The sequence below is a fragment of the Biomphalaria glabrata genome, chromosome 1 (assembly GCF_947242115.1).
Source record: "Biomphalaria glabrata chromosome 1, xgBioGlab47.1, whole genome shotgun sequence".
Classification (NCBI taxonomy): Eukaryota; Metazoa; Mollusca; class Gastropoda; family Planorbidae; genus Biomphalaria; species Biomphalaria glabrata.
Genome location: NC_074711.1, coordinates 61,816,640 through 61,843,142, shown reverse-complemented (window position 1 = coordinate 61,843,142; position 26,503 = coordinate 61,816,640). Strand labels below are relative to the sequence as shown.

At 39.8% G+C, this 26,503-nt stretch overlaps 1 protein-coding gene across 1 annotated transcript in view; it reads right to left on the bottom strand.

Annotated features, from left to right (window-relative positions):
* Nucleotides 1-20,668, bottom strand: part of LOC106065629 (octopamine receptor 1-like) — a 104,144-nt gene extending 83,476 nt beyond the window's left edge. The window contains exon 1 of the mRNA XM_056006134.1: nucleotides 20,493-20,668. The gene's annotated coding sequence lies outside the window, so the exon portion shown is untranslated. The remainder of the gene's footprint in view (nucleotides 1-20,492) is intronic.
* Between the last annotated feature and the right edge of the window lie 5,835 nt (nucleotides 20,669-26,503).

Below are 26,503 nucleotides of genomic sequence, written 5' to 3'. Positions count from 1 at the left end.
AGTAGCATTAATTCCCCTTATTTCGAAATCAAGGAAAATAATTAATCATCAACAATTACTAAATGATTGTTTTTTTTTTTTATTGACTAGTGTCTTGTCAGATTCAATGAATGATTGTGCAATGTTTTAATTAAACTTGATCCGAGAATGGGAAGTGGGAGAAAAAATATGTTAAAACTTTTTACCAGACAGAGTGAGTTGATATAAGCTTTGTAAAAATCATAACTTAGACAAAACTGAAACAAAATAGATCAAACTTAGACTGTAGTTAGATTAGGACTTCATATCAACTTCATGTGTGGTGGGAAGTGAAAATTAAATTTATGGACTAGAAAAAAACAATATTATTAGCTGCTAGTTATTGTCAACACTTTTAATTTAATACAAGAATAAACTGTAAAAGGCAAATTGAAGAAATGAGCCAAGATGAACAACGTTTAGGGACTTGTCTTTCAACGAAGCCAGAGACAAACACGCTTTGGGGAAACTGTCACTTGGTATTCCATCAAACTTATCAACTGACAACAGTCGCAGACGTCTCCAACTTGGCTGTGACTTATGCAAATGCAGCCAAAGCAGTATTGAATTGGAAAAAAACAGAAAAGGTTGCCTAATGTTTTTGTTACGTTCAGGGCTTAGCAAGTCTTTTGTTGTTTACAATTAGGTATTAATGATGTTCTGTTACCACAGAGAAATAATTATAGTAGACAATTAAAACAAAATAATTAATTAACAGAGATTTCATGCTGATAAAAATAGACATTAAAAGCCATCATCTTTTAAGTACTTTTCACAAAAAACATTCACAACAAATAATGACATAATATAAACATATTAGCACTGATCAGTTCACCATAAGTTCAGTGATTGGGACTTTCTGGTTTATATATTGAAATATCAAAAACGAAATTGTTTTATAAATAAGAATATTTCGATTACATTTGAAATTAATTGCAAAAGTACTTCCATTGTATTCAAAGTAAAAAACAAACAAACAATATTCACCGTTTTAAATTACTGACCATCTCATTGGAGAACTATTATGGTGTCTGTGTGTTTCCTAGGTAACGATGATGTGATGACAGGCTATGCGATTGGTAGGCAGCTATGCGGTATAGAATGATGAAATAGGAGCTGATTTGTCGTCATGCAGATGTTAAGGACAGAAGACGATTTAGAGACATGAGAGAATAAAGACTTGTTTTTGTAGGGAGTTAGTTTCTGTTTAAAATACCAAGCTGCATTTGTCAATATTGTAATAAAAGTTTATAGTTAGTTATGTATAAAAAGAAACTATTAAAAAAACATTCAGAGCCGTTTTTGAGATCAGCCTACAGGTTTCATGAAGTTCTTGTTGGTATACTCTTCAATACAAGTAGAAATAAATAAACGACAAGTCCAAACCACACCCAGGCTATATTCAACTATATTAGATAACCAACAACAACAATACACACTTCCTATTCCGCTAAGGGAACTAACTCTCACACATTACATCATATATCAACAGTTCTGACTTCAATATAGGCTTCCACCAAAGATGCTTGCGCTCCATCACGGACATACTGTGGAAAGACCGCACTACAAACAGTGATGTCCTTGCGAACGCCGGTATGGACAGTATAGAGGGACTTCTTATGGTCCGACAGTTAAGCTGTATCCCGTATGGGAGACGAACGTATGCTAAAAGGTGGTCGACGTAACAGAGGCGCCCCACGGAAACGCTTCAAAGACCAGCTTAGGCGTGAACTTTCCTTGGCTGACATAGAAGAGAGCACCTGGTTGCATGCGGCCTCAGAACGAGACAGCTGGAGGTCACTCATGAAGGCCGCGGGATACACATTTGAGACCAAAAGAAAATCCGTTGCCGCGGACAAACGCAGACGGCGAAAAGAAAATCTAAATTGACCACCTGCGGAAAATGGTTACGCTTGCTCTGGATGTGGCAAAATATGTAGGTCACAGCTGGGGCTGCGCAGCCACGGGAATTACTGCACGCCTCACTAATCTTCGGACTCAAAGAAAAGCCTTATTATAGGTATTGACAAAATACAATGTGCTAACAGTTGTTTAGTTGTACTACATGTACTATGTGTAAGAGTTAAGGATAAATTCCCAAGTTGGTATCTCATGCCACGCCTACTGACCTTGCAATTAAAAAAAAACACACTGTTGTACGAGAATGTGAAACATTTCTTTGTGCAGACCTGAGAAGGACGCTGTGTTTTTACATTCCATAGCGATCTTTAGCGAAATTAGAAGGAAAAAAAATGAATATATTTGCATGTCTAGTGCTGATTAGACAAAGTCTAACACTATGTGTTTTATTTATCTTACACGATGTACTAATAGGACAACGGTAAATTACATCTACGATACCATTGTTTTCAGTGCTTAAATCTTTGATTTTTTTTGATTTTTTTTGAAAACCACAATCTTATCAAGTACCAAAAAAATTATTTAATTGCTCCACAAATATGAGAAGATTATTACAAACACAAAATAGGTTTGGCTAAATGCAATAAATAAGTCTTGAAAATAGTTTCTTTAAAATTATAGTGAATTCCAATTTATATTCTACACTATTTAGCTATGCTTTTTTTTATTAATTTAAAGTAAACATTTTTGCTTTTGACATGATAATATTAAATAAGTACAGGACAAGAAACAAGAAAATAAACAAGGATTTTTATTTCTAATTCGGACAAGTAGACTACTACCATCCTCTATTGAAATATGTTCATGTTCTGGTAGCGAGAATGTTCAGATTGAATTCTTTGAAATGTCTTCTCCCCAATCCATGCCTCTATGCCAGGGGTTCTCAACTCTTTTAGTTCCTCAACCCTTTGATACCATTCACACATAGCGTCGACTCTTAACAAGCATAACCGGTATACAACGCAATAACATTTGAATCATTAGAGAATGGTTAGTTTTAACCTGCATAATGTATTTTAATTGTTGAAAACTTGAGACTGTCACTCTGTCTGTCTCTCTCTCTCTCTCTCTCTCTCTGTCATTATATGTCTCTCTCTATCCCTCTGTCTGGATCCATCATTCTACGTTTCTTGTCTTCTCTCTCTCTCTCTCTCTTCTTTTATCTCTCTCTCTGTCCCTCCTTACAGAAGGATTATAGGTATCACACTTAGAGACCGCATCACAAACGAAGATGTTAGAGGCAGGGTTTCTACAGTGACAGGGAGGAATGGAGAAAGACGGTCGACAAATCTTGTGTGGTGTTACAACGGTTCAACAGGCTAAGGGATAGGTGAAAGTCCCTCTCTACATCTCTTTCCATCCTCTCTCTCTCTCCCTCTTTGTCTGTCTCTGTCCCTTTCTATATCTTTGTCTCTCGGCCATAATATGTCTGTCTGTCTCTTGGTCTCTGTCTCTATATGCATTTTTTCTCATATCTCTTTATCTCTCTCAGTCTCCCCCTGTCTTTTTGATTTTCCGTCTCTCATCCCCTTACTCTCTGTCTCTCTGTCTGAATGTCTGTCTCTATGACTCTCTCTGCTTCAGTCTCTCTGTCTAAATGACTGTCTCTATGACTTTTTCTGTTTCAGCCTCTCTGTCTAAATGTCTGTCTCTCTGCTTCAGTCTATCTGTTTGAATGTCTGTCTCTATGACTCTCTCTGTTTCAGCCTCTCTGACTGAATGACTGTCTCTCTGACTCTCTCTGCTTCAGTCTCTCTGTCTAAATGTCTGTCTCTATGACTCTCTCTTCTTCAGTTTCTCTGTCTGAATGTCTGTCTCTATGACTCTCTCTGTTTCAGCCTCTCTGACTGAATGACTGTCTCTCTGACTCTCTCTGTTTCAGCCTCTCTGACTGAATGACTGTCTCTCTTACTCTCTCTGCTTCAGCCTCTCTGTCTGAATGTCTGTCTCTATGACTCTCTCTGCTTCAGTCTCTCTGTCTAAATGTCTGTCTCTATGACTCTCTCTGTTTCAGCCTCTCTGACTGAATGACTGTCTCTCTGACTCTCTCTGCTTCAGCCTTTCTGTCTGAATGTCTGTCTCTATGACTCTCTCTGCTTCAGTCTCTCTGTCTAAATGTCTGTCTCTCTGACTCTCTCTGCTTCAGTCTCTCTGTCTAAATGACTGTCTCTCTGACTCTCTCTGCTTCAGTCACTCTGTCTGAATGTTTGTCTCTCTGACATTCTCTGCTTCAGTCTCTCTGTCTGAATGTGTGTCTCTCTGACTCTCTCTGCTTCAGTCTCTCTGTCTGAGTGTGTGTCTCTCTGACTCTCTCTGCTTCAGTCTCTCTAAATGTCTGTCTCTCTGACTTTCTCTGCTTCAGTCTCTCTGTCAAAATGTCTGTCTCTCTGACTTTTTTCTGCTTCAGTCTCTCTGTCTAAATGTCTGTCTCTCTGACTTTCTCCGCTTCAGCCTCTCTGTCTGAATGTCTGTCTCTCTGACTCTCTCTCTGCTTCAGTCTCTCTGTCTAAATGTCTGTCTCTATGAATGTCTCTGCTTCAGTCTCTCTGTCTAAATGTCTGTCTCTATGACTCTCTCTGCTTCAGCCTCTCTGTCTGAATGTCTGTCTCTATGACTTTCTCTGCTTCAGTCTCTCTGTCTAAATGTCTGTCTCTATGCCTCTCTCTGCTTCAGTCTCTCTGTCTAAATGTCTGTCTCTATGACTCTCTCTGCTTCAGTTTCTCTGTCTGAATGTCTGTCTCTATGACTCTCTCTGCTTCAGTTTCTCTGTCTGAATGACTGTCTCTCTGACTCTCTCTGCTTCAGTCTCTCTGTCTGAATGTCTGTCTCTATGACTCTCTCTTCTTCAGTTTCTCTGTCTGAATGTCTGTCTCTATGACTCTCTCTGCTTCAGCCTCTCTGTCTAAATGACTGTCTCTATGACTCTCTCTGCTTCAGCCTCTCTGTCTGAATGTCTGTCTCTATGACTCTTTTTGCTTCAGTCTCTCTGTCTAAATGTCTGTCTCTCTGACTCTCTCTGCTTCAGTCACTCTGTCTAAATGTCTGTCTCTCTGACATTCTCTGCTTCAGTCTCTCTGTCTAAATAATTGTCTCTCTGACTCTCTCTGCTTCAGTCACTCTGTCTGAATGTTTGTCTCTCTGACATTCTCTGCTTTAGTCTCTCTGTCTGAATGTGTGTCTCTCTGACTCTCTCTGCTTCAGTCTCTCTGTCTGAGTGTGTGTCTCTCTGACTCTCTCTGCTTCAGTCTCTCTAAATGTCTGTCTCTCTGACTTTCTCTGCTTCAGTCTCTCTGTCTAATTGTCTGTCTCTATGACTTTCTCCGCTTCAGCCTCTCTGTCTGAATGTCTGTCTCTCTGACTCTCTCTCTGCTTCAGTCTCTCTGTCTAAATGTCTGTCTCTATGAATGTCTCTGCTTCAGTCTCTCTGTCTAAATGTCTGTCTCTATGACTCTCTCTGCTTCAGCCTCTCTGTCTGAATGTCTGTCTCTGTGACTTTCTCTGCTTCAGTCTCTCTGTCTAAATGTCTGTCTCTATGCCTCTCTCTGCTTCAGTCTCTCTGTCTAAATGTCTGTCTCTATGACTCTCTCTGCTTCAGTTTCTCTGTCTGAATGTCTGTTTCTATGACTCTCTCTGCTTCAGTTTCTCTGTCTGAATGACTGTCTCTCTGACTCTCTCTGCTTCAGTCTCTCTGTCTAAATGTCTGTCTCTATGACTCTCTCTGCTTCAGTCTCTCTGTCTAAATGTCTGTCTCTATGACTCTCTCTGCTTCAGTTTCTCTGTCTGAATGTCTGTCTCTATGACTCTCTCTGTTTCAGCCTCTCTGACTGAATGACTGTCTCTCTGACTCTCTCTGCTTCAGTCTCTCTGTCTAAATGTCTGTCTCTATGACTCTCTCTTCTTCAGTTTCTCTGTCTGAATGTCTGTCTCTATGACTCTCTCTGTTTCAGCCTCTCTGACTGAATGACTGTCTCTCTGACTCTCTCTGTTTCAGCCTTTCTGACTGAATGACTGTCTCTCTGACTCTCTCTGCTTCAGCCTCTCTGTCTGAATGTCTGTCTCTATGACTCTCTCTGCTTCAGTCTCTCTGTCTAAATGTCTGTCTCTCTGACTCTCTCTGCTTCAGTCTCTCTGTCTAAATGACTGTCTCTATGACTCTCTCTGCTTCAGCCTCTCTGTCTAAATGTCTGTCTCTATGACTCTCTCTGCTTCAGCCTCTCTGTCTGAATGTCTGTCTCTATGACTCTTTTTGCTTCAGTCTCTCTGTCTAAATGTCTGTCTCTCTGACTCTCTCTGCTTCAGTCACTCTGTCTAAATGTCTGTCTCTCTGACATTCTCTGCTTCAGTCTCTCTGTCTGAATAATTGTCTCTCTGACTCTCTCTGCTTCAGTCACTCTGTCTGAATGTTTGTCTCTCTGACATTCTCTGCTTTAGTCTCTCTGTCTGAATGTGTGTCTCTCTGACTCTCTCTGCTTCAGTCTCTCAGTCTGAGTGTGTGTCTCTCTGACTCTCTCTGCTTCAGTCTCTCTAAATGTCTGTCTCTCTGACTTTCTCTGCTTCAGTCTCTCTGTCTAAATGTCTGTCTCTCTGACTTTCTCTGCTTCAGTCTCTCTGTCTAAATGTCTGTCTCTCTGACTCTCTCTCTGCTTCAGTCTCTCTGTCTAAATGTCTGTCTCTATGAATCTGTCTGCTTCAGTCTCTCTGTCTAAATGTCTGTCTCTATGACTCTCTCTGCTTCAGCCTCTCTGTCTGAATGTCTGTCTCTCTGACTTTCTCTGCTTCAGTCTCTCTGTCAAAATGTCTGTCTCTCTGACTTTCTCTGCTTCAGTCTCTCTGTCTAAATGTCTGTCTCTCTGACTTTCTCCGCTTCAGCCTCTCTGTCTGAATGTCTGTCTCTCTGACTCTCTCTCTGCTTCAGTCTCTCTGTCTAAATGTCTGTCTCTATGAATCTGTCTGCTTCAGTCTCTCTGTCTAAATGTCTGTCTCTATGACTCTCTCTGCTTCAGCCTCTCTGTCTGAATGTCTGTCTCTATGACTTTCTCTGCTTCAGTCTCTCTGTCTAAATGTCTGTCTCTATGCCTCTCTCTGCTTCAGTCTCTCTGTCTAAATGTCTGTCTCTATGACTCTCTCTGCTTCAGTTTCTCTGTCTGAATGTCTGTCTCTATGACTCTCTCTGTTTCAGCCTCTCTGACTGAATGACTGTCTCTCTGACTCTCTCTGCTTCAGTCTCTCTGTCTAAATGTCTGTCTCTATGACTCTCTCTTCTTCAGTTTCTCTGTCTGAATGTCTGTCTCTATGACTCTCTCTGTTTCAGCCTCTCTGACTGAATGACTGTCTCTCTGACTCTCTCTGTTTCAGCCTCTCTGACTGAATGACTGTCTCTCTTACTCTCTCTGCTTCAGCCTCTCTGTCTGAATGTCTGTCTCTATGACTCTCTCTGCTTCAGTCTCTCTGTCTAAATGTCTGTCTCTATGACTCTCTCTGTTTCAGCCTCTCTGACTGAATGACTGTCTCTCTGACTCTCTCTGCTTCAGCCTTTCTGTCTGAATGTCTGTCTCTATGACTCTCTCTGCTTCAGTCTCTCTGTCTAAATGTCTGTCTCTCTGACTCTCTCTGCTTCAGTCTCTCTGTCTAAATGACTGTCTCTCTGACTCTCTCTGCTTCAGTCACTCTGTCTGAATGTTTGTCTCTCTGACATTCTCTGCTTCAGTCTCTCTGTCTGAATGTGTGTCTCTCTGACTCTCTCTGCTTCAGTCTCTCTGTCTGAGTGTGTGTCTCTCTGACTCTCTCTGCTTCAGTCTCTCTGTCTGAGTGTGTGTCTCTCTGACTCTCTCTGCTTCAGTCTCTCTAAATGTCTGTCTCTCTGACTTTCTCTGCTTCAGTCTCTCTGTCAAAATGTCTGTCTCTCTGACTTTTTTCTGCTTCAGTCTCTCTGTCTAAATGTCTGTCTCTCTGACTTTCTCCGCTTCAGCCTCTCTGTCTGAATGTCTGTCTCTCTGACTCTCTCTCTGCTTCAGTCTCTCTGTCTAAATGTCTGTCTCTATGAATGTCTCTGCTTCAGTCTCTCTGTCTAAATGTCTGTCTCTATGACTCTCTCTGCTTCAGCCTCTCTGTCTGAATGTCTGTCTCTATGACTTTCTCTGCTTCAGTCTCTCTGTCTAAATGTCTGTCTCTATGCCTCTCTCTGCTTCAGTCTCTCTGTCTAAATGTCTGTCTCTATGACTCTCTCTGCTTCAGTTTCTCTGTCTGAATGTCTGTCTCTATGACTCTCTCTGCTTCAGTTTCTCTGTCTGAATGACTGTCTCTCTGACTCTCTCTGCTTCAGTCTCTCTGTCTGAATGTCTGTCTCTATGACTCTCTCTTCTTCAGTTTCTCTGTCTGAATGTCTGTCTCTATGACTCTCTCTGCTTCAGCCTCTCTGTCTAAATGACTGTCTCTATGACTCTCTCTGCTTCAGCCTCTCTGTCTGAATGTCTGTCTCTATGACTCTTTTTGCTTCAGTCTCTCTGTCTAAATGTCTGTCTCTCTGACTCTCTCTGCTTCAGTCACTCTGTCTAAATGTCTGTCTCTCTGACATTCTCTGCTTCAGTCTCTCTGTCTAAATAATTGTCTCTCTGACTCTCTCTGCTTCAGTCACTCTGTCTGAATGTTTGTCTCTCTGACATTCTCTGCTTTAGTCTCTCTGTCTGAATGTGTGTCTCTCTGACTCTCTCTGCTTCAGTCTCTCTGTCTGAGTGTGTGTCTCTCTGACTCTCTCTGCTTCAGTCTCTCTAAATGTCTGTCTCTCTGACTTTCTCTGCTTCAGTCTCTCTGTCTAAATGTCTGTCTCTCTGACTTTCTCCGCTTCAGCCTCTCTGTCTGAATGTCTGTCTCTCTGACTCTCTCTCTGCTTCAGTCTCTCTGTCTAAATGTCTGTCTCTATGAATGTCTCTGCTTCAGTCTCTCTGTCTAAATGTCTGTCTCTATGACTCTCTCTGCTTCAGCCTCTCTGTCTGAATGTCTGTCTCTGTGACTTTCTCTGCTTCAGTCTCTCTGTCTAAATGTCTGTCTCTATGCCTCTCTCTGCTTCAGTCTCTCTGTCTAAATGTCTGTCTCTATGACTCTCTCTGCTTCAGTTTCTCTGTCTGAATGTCTGTTTCTATGACTCTCTCTGCTTCAGTTTCTCTGTCTGAATGACTGTCTCTCTGACTCTCTCTGCTTCAGTCTCTCTGTCTAAATGTCTGTCTCTATGACTCTCTCTGCTTCAGTCTCTCTGTCTAAATGTCTGTCTCTATGACTCTCTCTGCTTCAGTTTCTCTGTCTGAATGTCTGTCTCTATGACTCTCTCTGTTTCAGCCTCTCTGACTGAATGACTGTCTCTCTGACTCTCTCTGCTTCAGTCTCTCTGTCTAAATGTCTGTCTCTATGACTCTCTCTTCTTCAGTTTCTCTGTCTGAATGTCTGTCTCTATGACTCTCTCTGTTTCAGCCTCTCTGACTGAATGACTGTCTCTCTGACTCTCTCTGTTTCAGCCTTTCTGACTGAATGACTGTCTCTCTGACTCTCTCTGCTTCAGCCTCTCTGTCTGAATGTCTGTCTCTATGACTCTCTCTGCTTCAGCCTCTCTGTCTAAATGTCTGTCTCTCTGACTCTCTCTGCTTCAGTCACTCTGTCTAAATGTCTGTCTCTCTGACATTCTCTGCTTTAGTCTCTCTGTCTGAATAATTGTCTCTCTGACTCTCTCTGCTTCAGTCACTCTGTCTGAATGTTTGTCTCTCTGACATTCTCTGCTTTAGTCTCTCTGTCTGAATGTGTGTCTCTCTGACTCTCTCTGCTTCAGTCTCTCTGTCTGAGTGTGTGTCTCTCTGACTCTCTCTGCTTCAGTCTCTCTAAATGTCTGTCTCTCTGACTTTCTCTGCTTCAGTCTCTCTGTCTAAATGTCTGTCTCTCTGACTTTCTCTGCTTCAGTCTCTCTGTCTAAATGTCTGTCTCTCTGACTCTCTCTCTGCTTCAGTCTCTCTGTCTAAATGTCTGTCTCTATGAATCTGTCTGCTTCAGTCTCTCTGTCTAAATGTCTGTCTCTATGACTCTCTCTGCTTCAGCCTCTCTGTCTGAATGTCTGTCTCTCTGACTTTCTCTGCTTCAGTCTCTCTGTCAAAATGTCTGTCTCTCTGACTTTCTCTGCTTCAGTCTCTCTGTCTAAATGTCTGTCTCTCTGACTTTCTCCGCTTCAGCCTCTCTGTCTGAATGTCTGTCTCTCTGACTCTCTCTCTGCTTCAGTCTCTCTGTCTAAATGTCTGTCTCTATGAATCTGTCTGCTTCAGTCTCTCTCTCTAAATGTCTGTCTCTATGACTCTCTCTGCTTCAGCCTCTCTGTCTGAATGTCTGTCTCTATGACTTTCTCTGCTTCAGTCTCTCTGTCTAAATGTCTGTCTCTATGCCTCTCTCTGCTTCAGTCTCTCTGTCTAAATGTCTGTCTCTATGACTCTCTCTGCTTCAGTTTCTCTGTCTGAATGTCTGTCTCTATGACTCTCTCTGTTTCAGCCTCTCTGACTGAATGACTGTCTCTCTGACTCTCTCTGCTTCAGTCTCTCTGTCTAAATGTCTGTCTCTATGACTCTCTCTTCTTCAGTTTCTCTGTCTGAATGTCTGTCTCTATGACTCTCTCTGTTTCAGCCTCTCTGACTGAATGACTGTCTCTCTGACTCTCTCTGTTTCAGCCTCTCTGACTGAATGACTGTCTCTCTGACTCTCTCTGCTTCAGCCTCTCTGTCTGAATGTCTGTCTCTATGACTCTCTCTGCTTCAGTCTCTCTGTCTAAATGTCTGTCTCTATGACTCTCTCTGTTTCAGCCTCTCTGACTGAATGACTGTCTCTCTGACTCTCTCTGCTTCAGCCTTTCTGTCTGAATGTCTGTCTCTATGACTCTCTCTGCTTCAGTCTCTCTGTCTAAATGTCTGTCTCTCAGACTCTCTCTGCTTCAGTCTCTCTGTCTAAATGACTGTCTCTATGACTCTCTCTGCTTCAGCCTCTCTGTCTAAATGTCTGTCTCTATGACTCTCTCTGCTTCAGCCTCTCTGTCTGAATGTCTGTCTCTATGACTCTTTTTGCTTCAGTCTCTCTGTCTAAATGTCTGTCTCTCTGACTCTCTCTGCTTCAGTCACTCTGTCTAAATGTCTGTCTCTCTGACATTCTCTGCTTCAGTCTCTCTGTCTGAATAATTGTCTCTCTGACTCTCTCTGCTTCAGTCACTCTGTCTGAATGTTTGTCTCTCTGACATTCTCTGCTTCAGTCTCTCTGTCTGAATGTGTGTCTCTCTGACTCTCTCTGCTTCAGTCTCTCTGTCTGAGTGTGTGTCTCTCTGACTCTCTCTGCTTCAGTCTCTCTAAATGTCTGTCTCTCTGACTTTCTCTGCTTCAGTCTCTCTGTCAAAATGTCTGTCTCTCTGACTTTCTCTGCTTCAGTCTCTCTGTCTAAATGTCTGTCTCTCTGACTTTCTCCGCTTCAGCCTCTCTGTCTGAATGTCTGTCTCTCTGACTCTCTCTCTGCTTCAGTCTCTCTGTCTAAATGTCTGTCTCTATGAATGTCTCTGCTTCAGTCTCTCTGTCTAAATGTCTGTCTCTATGACTCTCTCTGCTTCAGCCTCTCTGTCTGAATGTCTGTCTCTATGACTTTCTCTGCTTCAGTTACTCTGTCTAAATGTCTGTCTCTATGCCTCTCTCTGCTTCAGTCACTCTGTCTAAATGTCTGTCTCTCTGACTCTCTCTGCTTCAGTCACTCTGTCTAAATGTCTGTCTCTATCTCTCTCTCTGCTTCAGTCACTCTGTCTAAATGTCTGTCTCTATGACTCTCTCTGCTTCAGTCTCTCTGTCTAAATGACTGTCTCTATGACTCTCTCTGCTTCAGTCTCTCTGTCTAAATGACTGTCTCTATGACTCTCTCTGCTTCAGTCTCTCTGTCTAAATGACTGTCTCTATGACTTTCTCTGTTTCAGTCTCTCTGACTAAATGTCTGTCTCTATGACTCTCTCTGCTTCAGTCTCTCTGTCTAAATGTCTGTCTCTATGACTCTCTCTGCTTCAGTCTCTCTGTCTAAATGACTGTCTCTATGACTCTCTCTGCTTCAGTCTCTCTGTCTAAATGACTGTCTCTATGACTTTCTCTGCTTCAGTCTCTCTGACTAAATGTCTGTCTCTATGACTCTCTCTGTTTCAGCCTCTCTATGTTTATATTCTCCCAGCTCGTCCAGTGCCAGTGCTATGAACGTCTGCTGCTGTTCTTGTCAACAATTACCATGTCACCCGAACGTTCAATACTCAATCCAATCACTTATTGACCACGTCATCAGTTAAAAGATTTTCATGATTCCAGAGAATGATAATTTGTATTTTTATCGGCCTCTGAGCCAATACTAAACGGAGAGAGAAAATGAAAGCGTTTGTTCTATTTCGTAATGCTAAAAACAATACAAATAAAAATGTATATCGCTTTAGAGATCTGTTTATACTGTTGTATATAATATTTCTGAAGAAGTATGTATTTATATCACATTGACATCGGTGATAATAAGCTAAAATTGTTTCTCTACTGGAAAATAGCTAGAAGATAACAAGCAGATAGCTAGAAGATAACAAGCAGATAGCTAGAAGATAAACAGAAGATTGCTAGAAGATAACAAGCAGATAGCTAGAAGATAAACCGAAGATTGCAACTGAAGATTGCTAGAAAATAAACAAAAGATTGCTAGAAGATAAATAAAAGATTGCTAGAAGATGAACAGAAGATTGCTAGAAGATAAACAGAAGATTGCTAGAAATTAAACAGAAGATAGCTGCAATTAAATAGAAGATAGTAGATAACAAGCAGACAGTAAGAAGTTTACAATCTGCTTGTTATCTTCTAAAAGTTAACTAGACGCTAAATAGATAAATAAAAGTTAGATATAATATTAGAAGCAAATAGCTAGAAGATAGAAATTTAGAAAAAAAAATGAACTAAGATAATTATAAGAAAGATAGAAGATAAGTAGAAGAAAGAGGATAACTAGAAGTAGGAAAGAAGATAGCTAGAAGTTATCTGGAAGATAGGTTGGCTAGAAATGTTCAGGTCAGGTCTTAAAGACCAAAACAATTTGCATGGAATAACCACACTACGACATTCTGACGCAATGAAAGGGAATGGCCTCGTCACGGTCTATGGCCTCGTCACGGTCTATGGCCTCGTCACGGTCTATGGCCTCGTCACGGTCTATGGCCTCGTCACGGTCTATGGCCTCGTCACGGTCTATGGCCTCGTCACGGTCTATGGCCTCGTCACGGTCTATGGCCTCGTCACGGTCTATGGCCTCGTCACGGTCTATGGCCTCGTCACGGTCTATGGCCTCGTCACGGTCTATGGCCTCGTCACGGTCTATGGCCTCGTCATGGTCTATGGCCTCGTCACGGTCTATGGCCTCGTCACGGTCTATGGCCTCGTCACGGTCTATGGCCTCGTCATGGTCTATGGCCTCGTCATGGTCTATGGCCTCGTCATGGTCTATGGCCTCGTCACGGTCTATGGCCTCGTCACGGTCTATGGCCTCGTCATGGTCTATGGCCTCGTCATGGTCTATGGCCTCGTCATGGTCTATGGCCTCGTCACGGTCTATGGCCTCGTCATGGTCTATGGCCTCGTCATGGTCTATGGCCTCGTCATGGTCTATGGCCTCGTCACGGTCTATGGCCTCGTCACGGTCTATGGCCTCGTCATGGTCTATGGCCTCGTCATGGTCTATGGCCTCGTCATGGTCTATGGCCTCGTCATGGTCTATGGCCTCGTCACGGTCTATGGCCTCGTCACGGTCTATGGCCTCGTCATGGTCTATGGCCTCGTCATGGTCTATGGCCTCGTCATGGTCTATGGCCTCGTCATGGTCTATGGCCTCGTCATGGTCTATGGCCTCGTCATGGTCTATGGCCTCGTCATGGTCTATGGCCTCGTCATGGTCTATGGCCTCGTCATGGTCTATGGCCTCGTCATGGTCTATGGCCTCGTCATGGTCTATGGCCTCGTCATGGTCTATGGCCTCGTCATGGTCTATGGCCTCGTCATGGTCTATGCTAACATGTCTGACAAAGTTTAACTATACAGTTGAAAAGAAAATCTCAAGGGATTACCTGGGCAAGAATGGAATGGCCGTTTGGTCTTTATAAGGACTTAATGACCTTAGGAAAATAAAGCTGATTAAATCAAGTGGTATGCCTATATAACAGCTTTCTTCAGATGGCACAATAAATGATTTGAAGGGAGAGAAGCAGGAAAATAGAACAGCGGCCGGCAAAGATAATTTGGATGATTTACACTTGACAGAAGAACTAGCTCTGGCATTATAGTGTGATGACCCAAGGATTAAACATACTAGGAGACAGATGAACCAGTATGAGACTACGTCTTCAAGCTACAGCCACGACTCGCTGGTTCGTTAAATACAAAACAACATCAAAACATAAGGACAATATAAACATTGAGGTGCATTAAAGGTGAAGGTCAAATGAAAGTTGTTTTTTTTTTCAAAAGAGACTCATTATAATATCAAGTCATTTTTGCAATAAAATTATGACCTTTCAATAGGAAACATCAGACGGTTTTTAATTTGTTAGATAAAAAAACGCTGACCAAATTTTGTTTCTTATTCGTAGCATACAAAGTACAGAATGTATAAGACAATTCATATTACCGGAAACATGGAGAGTCAATACAAATGACTAGAACAACAACATGCACACGTAACACGTTCAGCAAGTGTTATAGCAACCGTCATATCTAGGGGGGTTAATAATCATCGAGTATTTGGAATGTACCAAAAATTCCAATAATTTAATTTTGTTTCTCCAGTTGTTGGGAAGTCCAAAGTGGCATATGCTTTTTTTTTTCCTCCCTCACCCGACTTATGTAAACAGATTTTTTTTTTTCATTAAATCATCACGGATAATGATAATCCGCTCGTTCAACGTTTGTTTAGCTTGTCTTCTTGCTGGAGATTTTTCACGATAAACTAAACAATGTGATTAAACAAAGGTCAATTAAACTTCACTGTCGCCAACTTTAATACAAACAAAAATTGAGCTATAATTTTAACAATAACTCAAAGCGTAACAGTTGATCTTCGTATCAAATCTACTTTCTCAACACTTATAAGCTGCCCACTTGTTTTGAAATAAGCTTTAAGCCATTGAGTGCAGTCACCTGGTGAAGTGACAGATCTCTGAGCATCAATTAGATCCAACAAGGGAATTAAATCTCTACGTCTATTGTCCCGTCCCAATCCTGAAGATAAAGTCACTGCACGTTTTGGGCTTCAAGGATTTGAAAATGTGATTACAGCAGCGCTAGTGGAGCTGACGGAGTTTAAACAGCAACGTAGACACTGCATTATTTTAAACAGGAGATTGTGTCATTAAAAAACCAGATAGATGAGATAGACTACTTTGTACTTTATATTTATTCTATGATTAAACCCGACTTTGCTTTTTTGGGTTTTTTGTTTCATATTTTGTGTGTGCATTTAGCCAATATAATTAGCATCTATGCTGTTTTAATAATTCATAAACATATCTATAAGATGCTTGCATGTCTTATCAAAGCTGCACTTTATCTCTTGCTGGAGTAATTAAATCAATTAGCGTGGCTTAATAATAATGCAATGAAATAATCATTGTTATATTCCAAATCATGGCCCGTACAGTCCTCTAGTCAGGTAGATTTGCACCTCTTACACTACGCAATAGATTCTTAGATTCTCCCTATCCAGATGAGAAAATGTGAGACACAGAGTCTGGCCTAATTCATAGGAAGTTTTATCATGTATGGTAAAACGGTTTTAATTTCCAAACAAGACATACATGCATTACATACATATATACACAAGCATACATACATACGTCTTACATTCAATTATATATTTTGGATTATAGACTCTATGACACTACTTGGTCATCATATTTATAACACACACTGTGTGACTTAATGTAACTGGAAATGCAGATACGCTCTAGACAATTAATATCCACCCCCCAGCGAGAAGTAACCAACCATGTGTGGCCGAGTGGAATAAATCGCTTGGCTACCTAACTGAAGGACTTAAGTATGACTCCCAGCTACTCGTACTGAGCTGTCTTTGCTAAGCTCCTAAAGACAGTAAGGAAAACTTCTTCCCAGTTACCCCCCCCCCCCAAACCACCATCCTCACGTGACCACAAAAGAGATCAGAGTGCACCGAACAGGCCATAGGGTCACGTGCTATACAAAGTAATAATAATTATAATAACAATGACAATAATAAAAATAATAATAATAACAATAATAATAATAACAATGTTTAGTGCCTGTTTAGTGTTGAAAGTAAAGTATTTCTAATGTTACTGCACACAATAAAAGAAACGTCTGAAAGTAAAAGAATCAGTGACCTAAGAAGTCACACGGCAAGAAAGAAATGCTTTTGGCCGATGCTTAACGAGGATGTGATGTGGTGTTTGAGTTTAGGCTCTCATATAGAGGAGTGGTGGCTGACTGGTAAAGCTTCACTTCGGTAAAGAGGGGTATAGAGTTTGAATCTTGCTTAGGACTGGGATTTTGAACTTCGGGATCTTTAGGGCGCTTCTGAGTCCAGCCATGTCTGTTGGGTACCTGACTTGAGTTGGGGAAAGTAAAGGCGGTTGGTCGTTGTGCTGGTCTCATGACATCCTCGATAACAGTCGGCCATAAAATCATATAACCTTTACATCATCTGCCCCAAGATCAGAATTGGGTATACTTTACTTCGTTTACAGGACTGGGATGTAATTATATTAATTTATAAGCAGACATTGTTTAGACATCAAAAACTAGTCCAGTTGTAGTGTGAACTTTTTGCACTAATGTCAACTCTAAACACAAACTGATATTCATACTAATCGATAGGATCGATTGCTGCAAAGGAAGTCCCCATCTCCTTCCACGTTTTCTAGCCATTGCCTATATCAGAACAGACCCGCCTATCGAGAAAGGAAGTGAATTAAAAGTTTATCCTAAAGATCGACTCCGCCTACTGTATTTACGAAACAAAAGACTGATTTAAACAATGCTTTTACTTTCGTGGTCAGATTTCTTAAACTCAAACGTTTAACCTAATTAATACAGGCAATTCATAGATCTATTTATAGACTGGACAAGCCCTTGTATCACAATATAAAATTCTATTTATGTTTCAATCAAACAGCTATATAAGTTTTTGTAAACTTTGGATTAAAAAAAAAAGAAATTTGCAAAACCGTAAATTATGACATTCTAGGTGTATTGAAATTTGTTTTTCATAATTGTTTCGAGTTTTACAATTAGTATCGCATGCTAGATCGGAATGTGCTTTGGCCTGTTGTACGATGGTTCTCCATGGTTCTTAGGTTCAACCCTGTCAACCGCTAACCCCATCCCTATCTACGTCCAGTGGATGGTTTGGGCTAGGATGTAATACTCTTCAAATCCGATGGAACACGTAAAACAAAACAAACAAGGAGAATTAGATTTAAATTTTCAAGAAATTCTTTAAATACCATTGTGTTAAAAGAAAGAAAGAGTAGCTTAGTTGCTTTCGAGTCATTTGATTTATTTTGTTAACCGCAGTGGCTGAGCGGTTAAGCACTTGGCTTCCGAACCTGGGGTCCTGGATTCGAATCTCGGTGAAGACTGGGATTTTGTATTTCGGGATTTTCAGAGCGTTCTAAGTCTATCTTACTCTAATAGATACCTAACTTTAGTTGGGGAAAGTAAAGGCGGTTGGCCGTTGTGCTGGCCACATGACACCTTGCTCGTTAACCGTGGGCCAAATAAACCGATGACCTTAACATAATCTGCCTTATAGATCGCAAGGTCTGAAAGGGGAAATTAACTTGTCATCCCACCGCCCTATACACACATTTAGCCAATCTAAAACTGATAAAGATATCTAGGAATCAGAAATAAAAAGGTACCTGATACCTGGTTTAGCTTTTCCATCCAATCGCGTTCTCGATGCACTGAACCAGAAGAGTATAGTGTAGATGTCATGCACTGAACCAGAAGAGTATAGTGTAGATGTCATGCACTGAACTGGAAGAGTATAGTGTAGATGTCATGCACTGAACTGGAAGAGTATAGTGTAGATGTCATGCACTGAACTGGAAGAGTATAGTGTAGATGTCATGCACTGAACTGGAAGAGTATAGTGTAGATGTCATGCACTGAACTGGAAGAGTATAGTGTAGATGTCATGCACTGAACTGGAAGAGTATAGTGTAGATGTCATGCACTGAACTGGAAGAGTATAGTGTAGATGTCATGCACTGAACTGGAAGAGTATAGTGTAGATGTCATGCACTGAACTGGAAGAGTATAGTGTAGATGTCATGCACTGAACTGGAAGAGTATAGTGTAGATGTCATGCACTGAACCAGAAGAGTATAGTGTAGATGTCATGCACTGAACTGGAAGAGTATAGTGTAGATGTCATGCACTGAACTGGAAGAGTATAGTGTAGATGTCATGCACTGAACTGGAAGAGTATAGTGTAGATGTCATGCACTGAACTGGAAGAGTATAGTGTAGATGTCATGCACTGAACTGGAAGAGTATAGTGTAGATGTCATGCACTGAACTGGAAGAGTATAGTGTAGATGTCATGCACTGAACTGGAAGAGTATAGTGTAGATGTCATGCACTGAACTGGAAGAGTATAGTGTAGATGTCATGCACTGAACTGGAAGAGTATAGTGTACATTTCATGCACTGAACCAGAAGAGTATAGTGTAGATGTCAGTCACTGAACTGGAAGAGTATAGTGTACATTTCATGCACTGAACCAGAAGAGTATAGTGTAGATGTCATGAACCGAACCAGAAGAGTATAGTGCAGATGTCATGCACTGAACCAAAAGAGTATAGCGTAGTGTAGATGTCATGCAGGGAAGCCTGTGGGTGGTGAGTATCGCCCCAACCACGCCGGTTTACAAAACAGGATCAAAAACAATAATGTGACAATTTAAATTTTGTAATTTTCTCAGTCTTGTATTTAGTCAAAGAAATCGATGAGAGGACAATATGGAAGGGTCTGTCCACGGAAGAGACTCTAAGCCAGGCAAAAGACGGTCGACTGGTCATGTTTGATGCTGTAACGATCCAACAGACTAAAGGACAGTTGAAGATGAAATGTGAATATTTATAAGTGAAGGATCATTACTCAACAGTATAATTATTCTGCATCTTTTTTTAACAATACTTCAAGTCTTAACTTCATACAGAGTGGGCGAAGGCTGGAAGAAAGAACATGGAACCTGAATCTCAAAATTGGCTCTAACGATTTTCCTAGAAATTTAACAGTTGATGTATCTTGCTGAGAATAGAATTACTAGCTAGTAAGCCACACTGGGAAAGTCTATTTTGACCGATGCAATTTTTCAAATTTAAAACAAAAAAAAAATAATTAGGCTACCACTAAGTTTAGATCTTGGTCCCACATAGGTTTTGAAAGGACAATCGCTTTCTTGAAAGGGCTATCACTCTCGGGAATCTCCGAATGTTAAGCATTATGGATTTAAGAATTTAATAAATTAATGTTCAGGAAAATTTACTGCGTCGTCTACTAAGTTTAGATCTAAAGGTCTATCATCGGAATATTATAAAGTGCAGTAATTATCTTATCTTATAAAATACAGACGTTATTTAAAAAAAAAGAAAGATAATTACATCCTACTCGTGTCCCTAGGTCAATTTAATCAAGCATGTTAATCAATGACTCAAACTCTGCCAAGATCTGACATTCACTTAATTAACCAAATTCTTTTAATCTAACATTCATTAATTATTAAAGTGTTGAGAGGAGGAATTGTCTTTTTTTAAAAGTATTTTTTTAATAATTTTTGTTTTTGTTTTAAAATTGAAAAGGTTGTTGATTTTTCAGAAAGGTATTTTTCAAACATAGTTATGAACAATTTATTTAATAAAATGACCTAAAACACATAGATTCTCATCATTTGAAAATACTTTCTATTTATTGTGAACCTCTCTTCGGTCACTCACTTCGTTTAAATGCTTGAAAATATATTAAATTAATGTGCGTAAATATATAAACAAATATATGTAAATATGTAATCAATCCAATGTGTAATGATGAAAATATGGCCATTAAGAGTATACTATTAGTTAGATAAATAAGGTTAGTACTATGGAAAATATTCAATTAGTGCAGGAACGTTTACGGAATGAGATCAGCAGTCTCGGCCACCTGACACTAGGTACTTAAAGAATCAATGCAATGGAAAAATCGTTTTATTTTACAAACATTTCTCCGAGATAAGGTTTTAAAAGATGAAAAAAAAACAGCAATAAATGAATTAATTAGGAAATTAGGATTGAACTGAGACATTTCTAGAAGAATGTTTAAACGGCTAAAGAAACACAATTAAACCAATCTCAACATAACTACACAATCAAACCAATCTCAACATAACTAAACAATTAAACAAATCTCAACATACCCAAACAATTAAACAAATCTCAACATACCTAAACAATAAAACAAATCTCAACATACCTACACAATTAAACCAATGTCCCATGTTGTCTGTATCCTTTATTACAGAGCCATAATAACACTGGCGTGAAAGTAGGGGAAAAAAACACACGACAAAACTTTATATTGCTAGGAAAACAGAACGTCGTTAGAGTGATCCCACCAGGTCCTTTTACTCACTCCCTGCCTCCCACCAGGTCCTTTTACTCACTCCCTGCCTCCCACCTCAACAACCATACCACCCCCTACTCTCTCTCTCTCTCTCGCACGCTTACTCATATTGGTGAAAGTTGTTCTCTGGAAGTGAGTCGAGTCATCCCCTCGCATAGCAACAAGTGCTTGTATTTTCAGTCTCTCTCTCTTTCTCTCTCACTCACACACACACACACACACACAAACACACGTCTTTAGGGTCTCTAAAAAGAGACAAAGAAGCATTCTCTTATTAGATGTAAAGATATCTATAGTTTGCTTACAATCTTTACTGAGGACAAGCCAATTACAAATTATTCTGTAGTTACTTAGATACATAGATAGATACAGACAGACAGACAGACAGACAGATAGACAGATAGATAGATAGATAGATAGATAGATAGATAGATAGATAGATAGATAGATAGATAGATGAAGTCAAGGAGATATATAAAGATATATGTATTAATGTAGTTTCAAAAGGCCACTAAAACTAAACAAGTATACTAAATTCTCATTGTAGAACTTGAAATAAACATAGACAAGCTTCTTTCAAAACAAAACTGAATCTTATTCAACTTGAAAAAAAAGACATAGGTATAAACACAAAGGAAGGGATAATTGAAACAAGATATAAATCACTAAAAATGCATATTATTTAACAATTCTTCTATACTGCTTGCACATTTATGGGCATTAGTGGGTGGGTGGACGCGATTATCGAAAATGGCTCTATCATTTTTCTTAGAAATTTGACAGTTGATGTATATCTTTGGGAAAAGAATTACAAGCTTCTTGGTTACACTTGGAAAATTCTAGTTTGACTTGACCGTTATAATTTTTGAAAGAATAGAAAGAAATTATTTTAAATTTGGCTAGAGGACTAAGAATTTGTTATTCTAAACAGAGTACGTCTTGGTATATGTTCGCTACTACACAGAGTACGTCTTGGTATATGTTCGTTTCTACACAGAGTACGTCTTGGTATATGTTCGCTTCTACACAGAGTACGTCTTGGTATATGTTCGCTTCTACACAGAGTACGTCTTGGTATATGTTCGCTTCTACACAGAGTACGTCTTGGTATATGTTCGCTTCTACACAGAGTACGTCTTCGTATCGCATGTAGGCCCAATTCATTAAGGAGTTTAATAAATTAATAAACATTCAGGAATATTTTGTGTACCGTCTTCTAAGTCTAGATCTATAGGTTTATCATTAGAATTGTATTTACTCTGACTAGATCTATAGGTTTATCATTAGAATTGTATTTACTCTGACTAGATCTATAGGCCTATCATTAGAATTGTATTTACTCTGACTAGATCTATAGGCCTAACATTAGAATTGTATTTACTCTGACTAGATCTATAGGCCTAACATTAGAATTGTATTTACTCTGACTAGATCTATAGGCCTATCATTAGAATTGTATTTACTCTGACTAGATCAGGTGAGGGCAACCTTTTTCTGCCGAGGGCCGCATTAAAAATAAATTGGGGACGGGGGGGGGCGCATATATATATATATATATATATATATATATATATATATATATATATATATATATATATATATATATATATATATATATATATATATATTTGCACTCCCAATTGAGGAATTGTAACAAGAGTTAGCAATTTCTTGAACTAATTTTACGAATGATTTTTTTTTTTAATCTTCTGGTTATCGTTTTCAATCACAGCATTTCACCACAAGCATGTAGCTGTACTTAATGTGAAGTATATGACTGTTTACTCTCATGAATAATGTTCCGTAACCATGGAACTAGCTTATTAGTTTTTATCATTGTGATTGCTGTCAAATTACAGTCAATAAGTGATAATTGATATTTTGTGATTTTAGCACATCAATTAGCATCGACCTGTTCTAACACTTGATAATTCTCAAACAAAAAAAAATGCATGTTCGCAGATGGATGTGGTTCCAAATAATGTGAAAGTTTAGCAGCAAATGTTTTTTAAGTGTGGATATACAGCTTCTGGCACCCATGAACTTCCGCAAAAGAACTGACTGGAACTTCTCTTTCAGGGCATAATTTGCTTGGAGGTATGTCTTCTGGAGCTGAATCAGCTTCTGCATAAATGGTGATCTGAGGGTATTGAAATCTGGTTCAAGTTGCTGACGTCTTAAAATTTGCTTTCAAATTCCATAATCAAGGAATACAAATAAGTCTTGTGCATTTCAACCATTTCACAACAAATAGTTTCACCTTTCAGATAAGGAAAATGATAAAGCCTAATTTCACTTGCTGGCCTCAAGAAATTGAATAGCTTTGTTTGGAAAGAATTAAGATGTACATACATTTCATGTGCAAACAACACACATGTTACCGTGGATAAACATAAAGTCTGTCTTCAACTCTTCATTAGAAATATTAGCAACGAAGTCACAGTCAATGTCCTTCAAGGAACCTAACAATTTCCATGAGATTCCATATTCTTCTAATGCTAACCCAGCAGATACTACTGTGTTATCGAACATCGGAATGTTTTGTTTCTAAATATTAAAGTAATTTTCAAAATTTCCAGTCAGGGCCGGCCTTAGATAATTGGAGTCCCTAGGGAAGGCGAAGTGAATTAGGTGTCCCCAAATAAAATAGACAAATAAAAATTAACTACGTAAAAAGAAATAAAACTATGCACCTTTTTATGCACCTGTCAGGGAGAGGTATGGCGAGAATGAATGTTAGTTCGATATTTTGGTATGATTGTTATATCCCCTTGTTATGAATGCGAAGTGTTGCACGTGTTGTGAACTGAGTGATTAAGTCTTCGTTGAATGTGCGAGAGAATGTGTTTGTCAGTAAGGTCTTGCTCCCGGTCCAGGAAGGTTGGACGTTTACTTCCTGGACTGGTATTTATGCATTTATATATTTATAAGTTGATGGACTGGTGTTTTGTGTATTTCATAAGAGTGATATAATTGTGTGCGTTATCAAGTATTAAAGTATTGTTGATATTCATGAATATAAGGAGTTCTAGTTGATGTATATTAAGTTCGTATTTGAGTTAAGCAAGTATTGAATTATAATTGAGTAACCAAGAAAGTACCAAGCAAGTATTATTTAGTATTCAAGAAACCCCTAGTGAGCCACAGGAACCAAGTTAAGTAACACAACAAGAGACAAGCAGAGCATAGCAGCAGTATATATATATATAAATTCGACCCTCTGACAGCACCTACTTTACTTTTCGCTCTTTCTTCTAAAATATAATACTACTTATAACCTCTGCGGAGCTCACAACAATCGTAGGCCTTACACAGATGCATAGTTTACATATCTAAAGCCGGTCTTATGTATTTTGTTACAAAATTTTATATTGTGTTGATATTTCACATTAAATGTATTCAAAACAGATTTCTGTAAATTTTTCCGTAATGATTTTATGGTTGAGTTGTTGCTCTTTATTTTATTATTAAGTCTGTTTTTCTCAGTCAAAGCACGGTCTCCACCAATTGTTACCCTTGCCATCTTGTAAAAGCCAACCCAACACTTTCAAGACAGTTCTTCATAGCATTGAAAAAATACTGGCCTGGGCTTATGACTTTGACTGAATTTTTCGAAATGGGCCATTTAAAATAGTCTTCGTTTACTTTGAACTTTTTAGAATAACGTTTAGGAACAATGTTTCTTTAGCTTCTTCATTATAAGTGATAAGAATAAAAGTTTCAATAATTTATTTTTAGATATTTACAATTATTTATTTTTAATATATTTGCATTTTTATATGTGTAATGTGATTTCTTTAGGTGTTCGCGGGCCGCATAAACACTTCGGCGGGCCGCATGTGGCCCGCGGGACGTAATTTGCCCACCCCTGGACTAGATTGATTAGATTGAGTTTAACCAGGATTTTGTTCGTGAGGAAGGGGAATTGGGGCAGGTTAGAAAATGTTCCATTTTTCTTTAAATCTATCATTCATTAGTTAAATTTAAATTTTTTAACTAAAAAAAATATAACAAAACAAGCTCGAATAGTAGGCGCCTACTCGTTCAGTGTTATGGAGGTGTGGGCCTGTGTTCTTTTGTGGTTTATATTTTGTTCTTTTACATTTTATTTCTGTTGGCCTCCTTCAGTCGTAGAACGACTATGGTTCAGCTCGCGCACTTCCTCATGTGGCTGTGGAGCCCTATTTTGGAGAGACACTCCCGTCCACAAATATCGCAGGGTAAGGTGGCTTTTGCTTCGGTGGTAGAGGAGCTGGCCATTTTTGTATTGTACGTTTTTCTTCCTGAGTTGAGGCCCATGTACTTTCACTGTCCACAGCTTTTTTGGTCACTGTCTCTCTCTATCTGGTGCAGTCTAGAGCTATTTTTTCCCAATAGTCAGTATTGATGTTCACTGATTTGAGGTCCCGTTTTATTACATCTATGTAACGGATGGGGGCGACCAGTTTTTCTTGAGCCAGTCACAAGCTGTCCGTAGAGGATGACTTTCGGGATGCGTTTGTCCTTCATCCGGCGAACATGTCCAAGCCAACGCAAGCGGCGTTGTCTGAGGGCTGTAAAGATGCTGGGAATACCTGTTCGCGTAAGGATCTCAGTATTGCACACTTTTTTCTTTCCATGTGATTTTCAAGATCCTACAGACACATTATTGCAAATGGAATGAGTTTAGCTTTCTCTCTTGTTTTGCGTAGGTGGTCCATGATTCACTGCCATACAGCAGTGTACTCATAACGCATGCCTTGTAGACTTCCATTTTGATCACTGTAGTGAGCTTCTGGTTTTCCCAAACTCTTCTAGCGAAGGTTGAGGCAGCCTTCCCTAGCGTTTTTTTTATCTCTTCGTCTAGAGACAGGTCATCTTGAATTGTGGATCCCAGATAGCAGAATTCATTTACGGCGTCCAGCTTGTTATCGTCTATGAGGATGGAGGGTGGTGCTGTAGCAGGTGGTCCCATAACATTGTTTTCTTCGCGCTAATAGTCAAGCCATATTCTTTACAGGCCTGAGAGAAGCGGGAAATTAGTGACTGAAGTTCCTCTTGTGTGTGTGCCACTACCGCTGCGTCATCCGCGAATAACATATCTCTTACGAGGGTGGTTCTGATTTTAGTTTTGGCCCTCAGTCTGGCAATATTTAGGAGTTTGCCATCTGGAATGGAGATAGATGCCTTCGGTGGATTTGTCAAACACGTTGTGGATTAGCATTGAAAATAGTATTCCAAAGATGGTTGGGGCCAGGATACAGCCTTGTTTAACTCCGCTGTTTATACTGAAACTTTCGGAGCTGGCACCGTTGAATTGCACAGTACCCATCATATTTTGGTGGAAAGATACGATTACATTTTCCAGGGGTGGACAGCCTATTATCTGTAAAATTTTAAAGAGGCCATCTCTGTTACTAGATCGAAGGCCTTTGTCGGGTCAATGAACGCAATATACAAAAAGATCCTTTGTTCTCTGCAATTTTCTTGAAGTTGGCGGATGGAGAAAATCATGTCAATCGTGGATCTCCCTGAGCGAAAGCCGAATTGTGATTCTGGATAGACCCGATCAGTGAGTTTTTGTAGCCTGGGAAGTATCACTCGAGCAAAGACTTTGCCTACAATACTTAGGAAGGAGATTCCCCTGTAATTGTTGCAGTCGCTTCTGTCACATTTGTTCTTATACAGTGTAACGATTTCAGCATCCCGCTGGTCTTGTGGCACAGCACCTTCTTGCCAAAATTTGCAAAGCAGTTCGGTTAGAGGTTGGATTACTGTAGTTTTGCATTGTTTTAGGGGGGATACCATCGCATCCGGATGCTTTGCGGGCAGCCATGTTGTTTATAACTTTGTTGAGCTCCGAAAGGGTGGGTTTTTCGTCT